At 43.6% G+C, this 8,978-nt stretch overlaps 1 long non-coding RNA gene across 1 annotated transcript; it reads right to left on the bottom strand.

Annotated features, from left to right (window-relative positions):
• Window positions 1-1,700: 1,700 nt before the first annotated feature.
• On the bottom strand, window positions 1,701-8,394 carry LOC135308392 (uncharacterized). Its single transcript, XR_010368828.1, has 4 exons — window positions 8,362-8,394; window positions 7,677-7,765; window positions 3,055-3,149; window positions 1,701-2,331 (listed from the first exon to the last, which is right to left on the bottom strand). It is a non-coding gene; the product is annotated as an uncharacterized LOC135308392 (long non-coding RNA).
• Window positions 8,395-8,978: the final 584 nt, after the last annotated feature.

Consider the following 8,978-nt stretch of genomic DNA (forward strand, 5'->3'; position numbering starts at 1 on the left):
AAAGCTGGGCTTCTGAAGGATTTAGGTTGGCTTTGTATGGCCAAAGTCTCTCTGTTCTCCTGAGAAAACCATCCTCCAGTCCCTCACTCTCGCGTCTCTCATTTTCCACGCTGACCAGGGAAGTCTGATCCTCCCTTGGATATCACATTCCTCACAAATCATAAACATTTGTTTTGTGTGAAAGAAGTGACTCGCTGGAGGGATTTAATTTCAGTGTAAACCCCGAGAATTATTACTGGCATTGCCAAATAAATTCATATGCAAATCTTTGCCACCTTAATTCAGCACAGCAAGAGTTTGCCCAGGCTGAGATCCCCGAGGAGTGTCACAGAATCATGGAATTATGGAATCATTAAGGTTGGAAGAGACCTTCAAGATCATTAAGCTCAGCTGATACCACCATGTCTAATAAACCCTGTGCCAGTGTTTAACCACTCTTTCTGAGAAGAAACTGTCCCTAATACCCAGTCTGAACCTCCTCTGGTGCAACTTGAGGTGGTTTCCTCTCCTGTCCCTTGTTTCCTGGGAGAAGAAAGGCAGGAACGTGCAGGAAATGCTGATAAACCCAGGGAGATGCTCTGACCTTGGAACTGAGCTGTGCTACTGAGCCTGCAATTTCCCCTCCTCACTGCAGCAGCCTTGTGCTGATAAAATCCAATTGGAATAAATCCCTCCTTTTTTCCTGATTGTTATTTATCTGGAGTGGCTGAGAACTGTGTTTCTGCTGATCTGAATGAATTGCTATTCTAAATAACAACTAAATTAACTTTGGTGTTTCGATTAGCACAGTGAGAGCCTTGAGCTGGTTATTTTATAATCACTCAAACTGCATTTTTATTCAGCAGCTTTATCATAACATTTTCCTAAACTAGAACTTGCACAGCATTTAGCAAACTGAGGGAAGATACCAATGTCAATATCAGTGGCAGAACACAAGCAGAAAAAAATGAAAATGTAACAATCATTAAGCTTGGGAAAGATCTCCAGGATCATCATGTCCAACCTTCAACTGGATACCACTTTGTCAACTAAACCAGAGCACAAAATTCCACTGTTTTTTGAGTCTCTAATCATTTTTTGAACACTTAAATTCCGTCTCATTTTTTTGGGAAAACTTCTGCCCAGCCCCAAAGTGATCAGCCGGGTGTGCTGAAAAATTATTGCATTATTGCTGTAAAAGTTCTGTTCTCCAGGGAATGTATGAAGCATCCAGGTGGAATGAAGCATGTTGGGAACTCCTCATGGAATGTTTCAGCAGGTGTGTGAGCATGGTCACCCCTCCTGAGCAGGAGTGGGAACATGGAATTTTATTATCACACCACTTAGGCAAAACAGACCTTTAGAAAAATATATCCCCAAGCTTTCTGCCAATTTAAACACTTTCTCACACGTTATAACTGTTATTAAAAATGCTTCAGCAAATCCCCAGGTATCCTTATTTTTCCCAGACGTGTACAATATTCCTCAAATATGCATGATCCTAATAAACATCCACATTTCTGGTGCAAATTCATGGAAACCTCTCAAGGTGCTCAGATGGGATCCCTGGAGCTGGTAATTCCCAGCATCACGAAATTAGGGAGCAACCCTGATATTTTTCAGCTGGACCAAAGTCCAGCTCAGCACTATTTCCCAAAGTTAACAAAATTTACTTCCATCAATTCTAAATATATGTGGAGCTAAATATAGTAAACCTCAAGTTGAAAAATCACGGCTAAAGCAACATACACTGAGTCTCAGTCTGTGCACCAGCTGTGGGGAAAAATGTGCTGAAAAGTAGAACATTTCGTCTCTTTTCATTTATCAAACATTCAGTTGCAAACACACAGTCATCTGTTTAAGAAGAGCTGAGAATCTGTTAAAATTATTCATTTGATGGTCTTCTGAATTTAAATCACAATTTTCTCTGGAATTCGAATTCTCAGGTAACTTTTTCCGGATAAATGCTTTCAATCAAAAAAAAAAGTATTTTTCTTAATGTACTTTTATATTTCAGCAACAATTTTTCATTTATTTGTTAATATGAGCAAGGACACTTTTCTAGACAGTTGTAAAACATGTACCTGCATCAGGATGTAGATTAATGAACCAACCTAGCTGCTGGGATAAATTCAGATATCCATTTATTTCTTTTTTCCCATGTAATCACAGATAAGGGGATTGCTAATGCCATGTCAAATTTGACATTTCCATCTCTCCCAAGGAAGGATTTTGTTGTTTATACAATTCACCATGCATGGATCTGTGTGAGGAGGAATAAGCACCCAGGTGGAGTCCAGATGAAGGATTTTGAGCAGACCTAGGATTTTATCATTTCCTTCCTTTTAAAACCTGCAAGGATAGCAAAGGATGGTTGGAACTGGTGGCTCTCTGTGAGCCAAATCAAACTTTCACTCTCTAGAACAGTTGTCTGGAGTTGAACTAATTCTGTGCAGTCTCAAAAGCCAAGACTAAGAGAGGGTTTTACTTTTTCTCCTCACTCACTCCTGTTCCTTCAGTGCCTGTGTCCTGTTTGAGCCCACTTCCAATCCTCCTCATGATCCCTCCTTCCTTTCTTCCTTGCACATTTTGCTCTCCTTTCCCTCAATAATAGTACAAACCTGTAGTTGTCCTCTGTCACCTTAAAAATGTCTGATGCTGCCATTGATGCTCCCCCCATTGCCTTTTCTCTTTTTCTGTCATTTTCCCCCTTTTTTTCTGTTTTTTTTCTCCTTTTATCTTCTTACTCTTCCTTTTTTCAGAGTTCTCTGCTGCTGCTTTGCCATCTCTCTCTGCTATCCCTTTCCTCTCTCTTCCAGATTCCCTCCCCTGGGACTCCTTCAGCTCTCCCAGAGAACCTCCCAAGGACCACGGCAAATCTCATTTACTTCTCAAACTCAAAACCACGATTCCACCCATTTTTTTAAAACCACAAATCACCTAATTTCCTTGCCAGCTCTTTTTTTTTTTTTTCCCCTTGACCTAAGCCTCCAAGGCTCCATCTCTTTTCCCCCCCTCCCTGCTCCCAGGAGGGGAGGATGTGCCTTGCAGACACCCCTACATCTCATTTCTCACCAGCAGCTTTGACGTCTCTTTGCATTTGAGGACACCCTCCCACTCTGCTGCCTCCTCATCCTCTGTCAGATGCTTCCCAAAAAGCCACGGCGTTCCTGGTGACAGGAAAAGAGTTCAGCAAAGTGCTGGCACCCGAGTGCTCTGCCAGTGAACCTCCCACGCCCCGGGGTAAAAATAAATAACAACAGGCAGAGATATGGCTCGGGAACCATATGCTTTGGGATTTCTGGCTATCACCAAAAGAATGGGAACCCTTGGTGCTCTGGGTCCTTGAGAATCAAACCACCCAAAAAGCAAGAAATAATTACCATCCATCATCCAGATAAGTTTGAAGCCCAGACAATCTGATGAAGTGCATTGGCTCGTGTTTGTTAATTCTTAGTGAACTATTTTTGATTGTTAAATTGTCTGTTAGGTTGTTTTTCCTCCCAGCTCCCAGCCCCAGACAGCTGGAGGTGTTTAAAGGCAAAGTAATGCGCATTTTTTTTTCCACAATATGGAGAATTCCTATTCTTATATTAGTTTTTTTATTCTTAGAAGCTTGAGCTGAAATTTGAGTTCCACTGCAATGCTTCCACTAATTGCCTTGAATAATTCAAATTTTACCACTCTCAAGGGCACAACTGGAGCCAGACTGTTCTAAGCCATATTTGTTACTCTGGAGCCAACAAAATAAGTCCGTTTTATGCTGTAGAGCACGCTGAGCTTAAGTTACATTATTTTGTTTGCTTCAAATTTAGACAAGTGAAAAGAAAAAAAATCACAGTGGGTCGACTTTGCCAAAGGAGCCCACCAAGAAACCCAGAAGAAGCCAAATTTTACTTTGGAAGCAGCAGGAACACGTCAAAAACTGCAGCATAACCCTGAAAATTGTCCTTTGTGGAAGAAAATTAGCAAAGGCCTGAACTGTGGGATCTCTCTATTTTTGGCTCAAGAGAGAAATTCTGAAGCTGCTGATGATTTGAAATGGGTCCTGAAGAGAAGGAAGGAAGGAAATTAGATTTTTTTTAAACTTACAAAATTGTCTTGCCTGTGTAATAACACTGAGCATGACTGTCACTCCGAAGACATATTAGCTCATTTAGGTAATTAGTGTGAGCAGCATGTTTCCCTGCTTATTCCATTCAATTATAGGGTGCTCACTTTGTCATTACTGGAGTATCTTAATGTGACTTGTAATTAGTGTAATTACAATCCAATGTTAATTATATCTGCCACTTAGACATAATTTTATATAGTAATGGTCTTATTCTCAATAACCTTATTATGTTGTTTATTCAAACAGGAATTTAGCCTTCTTTCATGCGTCAAATATGGAGATTACAAAAAGTACTGCCTGTCATTTTTGTAGTTATGACTCGGGGAGCTTCGCCTTGCAAAATCATATTTGGGGCAATCAATGAATGGAGCAAACCAAATTACAGGGCCTGATTATTAGAGACATGCTGAACTCACAGAAATGATTTGCACAGGAGGCACATGAAGTCATCCCATGGTTCGTGAGAGCCTCACGAAGAGGTCAGGGGCTGTAAATTAACCAGGGAACAAGGGATGGGACACAAAGCCTGCGTGGTGCTTCTAGTGCTGCTGCTGGTGCTGCTCTTATTAGCAGGGTAATAAACTAGCAGGAGTACAAGTACCAAAAAAAAAAAATCCTGGGAAAAGATTCCCAGTGTCAGTGACACCTTTTTGTACAGGGATCACACATCTGATGAGGAGTTTTGATTTTTCACAGATTTCTTCTCTCTGATCAACAGCATTTTTGGGGGTACAGCCACATTCAGCCCCAGGAGAGGGGCTTTGAGGGTCTTTGCTGATTCTTGAGCTTTGCTTCCCAGTGTGGCATTGGATTTCTGCTTCTTTTCCATGAGGAAATGCTGGGAGAGCTGGGAATGTTCCCCTGGAGAAGGGAAGGCTCCAGGCAGAGCTCAGAGCCCCTGGCAGGGCCTGAAGGGGCTCCAGGAGAGCTGCAGAGGGACTGGGGACAAGGATGGAGGGACAGGAGCCAGGGAATGGCTCCCACTGCCAGAGGCAGGGATGGATGGGACATTGGGAATTGGGAATTCCTGGCTGGGCTGGGATTCCCAGAGCAGCTGGGGCTGCCCCTGGATCCCTGGCAGTGCCCAAGGCCAGGCTGGAGCAGCCTGGGACACAGAAGATGTTCCTGCCCATGGCAACCCTAACTATTCTGGAATTTTATGAAGAAAAACTGAAAGATGTGCCAGGACAATCCTCGTTGCCCTGGCACTGGGTGCTCTCCCACAGCTCCAGACAGAGTCTGGAATAAAAATGCAGGAAATGCAGCCAGAAGGGTCTCAGCACCTCCTTGCTCTGGCCCCACCACTGGCCACTACAGCCAGACAGCAAAGACAGATTCCTTCTGTAAAATGAGGTTTTTTAGGAATTAACCCCAGCCTGAAATAAACTCTCTCTGGAAGCAAAGTGCTCTCCAGGCCAAATCCCACTCTGCCCCACACTGTCTTACGTGCTACCTCCAATGGCCACAGTGAAATATATTTGGATTAAAAAGCCCTAAAAGAGCCAGTCCAAACAAAGCACACATTTGTGCCTCCAGAGAGGCCCCACCAGAACAAGTCCCACGTGACAAACATCAGTCCTGTTATTTAATGCTCAATGCTGAAGAGTGCCATAAGAACCCCAGGAGCAGAGGAGGGAATTTGGCAGCTCTCCGGGAGATGGAAACCAAGATCCCCCTAATCCACCTCTTTTACTGAGCCTGAAAAGGGTTTCAGGCTTTGAGCTCTCTCTTTGGAGGCAAATGAATCATCCAGATTTCCATGGCTCAGGATGATGTCCCAAGACAGCTGCCAGCTCTCTGTGAGCTCAGGAAAATCAAGGAGCTTCAAAATGAAAGCAGAGACTCAGTGAAAATAAAAGTAAATCGGGGCATGGACACCAGGGAATGATGCTTAACCCAGCTGGAAAAGCAGGAGACATTCTCCAGTCCTGAAGGGAGCCTTAGGGAGAAAATCCCATGGGGAGCTGAGCCCCCTCCTCTGGATGATCCTTGAGGTGCCATCCATTCCAAACCACTTCATAATTCCATTATTTTATTTGATCACTCTTCCATGCAAGACTTTTCCTTAGTCCCTTTATGTTTCCTCCACATAAAACGTGATTTTTTTTACCACTAAATCTTGCATTTGGTGGGTATGAAACCTGCTTGGATTATCTTTCTTTAAAACTATCAGGGACCCTAGAATAGTCATTTTTAATTGTCCAAAGGAAAAGCAAAAATACTTCTTTTTGTTGTTTTTGAGGAATTACACAGAGCACATCTGGATTAACAGAGTTCTGAAATTTTATAATTATCTTAACATTATTTGGAATTTCACATGTGAAAGTACCTCAAATCCAACACACAGCTTCATGTACAGCACTGCTTACTTAGATACTGCAGCATTAGGTGATCAAATACATCAGTTGGTTATATAGTAACTATAATTTATTGTTCCTGCAATACAAATCTTAATGGCACTTCTGCATAAATAGTATTTTCCCACTGGCTGCCAAGTAAATCATATTTCTGCCTGTGGCACTCAGTAAACTGACATTTCTACCTGTTTCACTTGCTTTTTTTATCTGATTTTTTAACTCAAAGCCCATCTCCTCAGAGCAGGCAGTGGATTAGAGCTCCCCAGTCATTAAAGTCACTCATTCCTCACCTTGTGCAGTGTGCCACCACACCAGGACTGCAGCAATCACCATTTGGATTTTATTGCTTAAATACATCAGCAGTGGCATCTCTGGAATGTGCATTCAGACCCAGGAATTAACCATTAACCAGCAGTTTTCCTAACAAAGCTCTCCCACTCTTTTGGTAGCTGAAAGGCCACAGCAGGAGGAGCAGATCTGCAGAGCAGGAAATGTCTTTTCCCTCTTCCCACCTGCTGCCCTAAACCAGAGCAAAGTTACATGCCAGAAGAGGCTGTGCCCTACATTTTACTGGGGTTTGTGGACAAAACAACATCCTTGCCCTCTCCAGCCAGAGGAAAATTCTGCTTGGAAATGAATTCAAGGTGATTGATCCAGGCCAGGCTGGACAGGGCTTGGAGCAGCCTGGGACAGTGGGAATGTCCCTGCTCATGGCAGGGGTGGCACTGGATGAGCTGTGATCTCCTTTCCAGCCCAAATCAGTCTGGCATTCTGAGTCTAGCCCATCACACTTACTTTTAATCCTAGAAAAGACTGGGAGCTGGTTCCCCTCCAGGAATCATCTCCTCCCCAGATTTGTTTCCTTTTGAGAGGTCACTCTTGAGCTCATCTGTGCAGCTCCACTGCCTGACCAGGAGAGACATCCCAGGCAGCCCCAGGATGGATTTTTGCTTTCCACAAGCCTCCCCAAACAGTGGGATTTGTTGGATTCCATCTCAGTGAGGTGGCCAAAGACACCAAGACCTCGTCCAAGGAAGGAACAAGCTCCACCATGGTGCTCCTCAGGAAGGTTTCCCTACATGCTGCCATGGGATCCCCACAGAAGAACTCTTCACAGTCTCCAGAGGGACTTAATTCCAGTAATTAATTACCTTTTAATATTAAAAGCTGTTCCCTCATTTTTAACCAACTCTTCCCTGCTGTGATTTTTTGCTGTCATTACTCACATTCTATCAACAAGGGGCATGGAGAAAAAAATGTTTCTTTTCTCTTCCCAGCCCTGTCCACATCTGAGGATTTATTGTCATTGGGCATGCTGAATGAGAGAAAAGAGGAAGGATTAAATCTGGGAAATCTGAGTGGCCTCTTCTTTCCTAGGCTCTCCCTATTCATTCCTGCAGGTTTCCCTCTGCACCTTCTCCACCCCAAAGTCCCCATTTCACAGAATCACCAAATCATTAAGGCTGGAAAGGACCTTTAAGACTGAGTCCAACCAGCACTGCCAAGGCCACCATTGCCTCATGTCCCCACGTGCCAAATCCACATGGCTTTGAAATCCCTCCAGGGATCCAGGGATTTTACCAGGGATTTCCTTGGTGGAAAAAAAAAAAAAAAAAAAAAAAAGAAAAGAAAAAAAAATTCAGGGATTTCATTTCAATTTTTTTCCATCAGGGAAATCCCACCACTGCCCTGGGCAGCTGTGCTGGGGCTGGACAACCCTTTCCATGAATGAATTTTCCCTAATAACCAACCTAAACCTTTGCTGGTTTAACTTGAAGCCACTTCCTCCATCCCCTTCTTCCCAAACCCCTTCCTGTGAGTGGAAGGACAGAGAGTTCCAGCTGATCCCAGCTTTGTTTCCCATCCCCACAATATCTCCTGAGCCCCCACACCCCAGGGATGGAATCTCACCCATGGCAAACACCCGGAGCTTCCAGGGAGCTCATGGAGCCCAACTGGAACTCCCAGGCTGGGCTGTGGTGAAAACCAGCAGCAGTTCTGCCCCATCACTGCTCAGACCCCCCATCAAAGAGCCTCCCCCATTCCTGCCTTCCCATGCAGCCTCTCCACGCCCAGGATGTCAAGGCTGAAGCACCTGATGGATTGGGGCAATTATTGTATCTCAGACATACAAGTCACACTAATGCACAGCAAATACAGCTCGCCCTTAATTACAGCTACAGACATGGACATTTGTTTTTCTTAGTAATTAAAATGTTCTATTGTGCTTAATACTGTTATCTGTATTCTTTGGTTAAGTGCAATTTAATTTGCTTTAAGAAAGCTGGGTATAATTTAAAATGAAAAATGTTTCCCTTCTGCTATTTTTCCCCTCCCTAATGCTATTGTTTGCCATGACTGCAGATCTGGAACACAGCAACTTCTGAGTTTGTTCTCAAAGTTTCTAGAAGGTGATGGTGTTCTAAAACCAAAGTAAAAACCACTTATTTGTGACTGATTCTGGAGATTTCCTGGTTGTTGAAGCACTTAGTGGGATAAAGGAGGTGCCTGAGGCATTTTCAGGGCAA

This window comes from Passer domesticus, chromosome 10 (genome assembly GCF_036417665.1).
Source record: "Passer domesticus isolate bPasDom1 chromosome 10, bPasDom1.hap1, whole genome shotgun sequence".
Lineage (NCBI taxonomy): Eukaryota > Metazoa > Chordata > Aves > Passeriformes > Passeridae > Passer > Passer domesticus.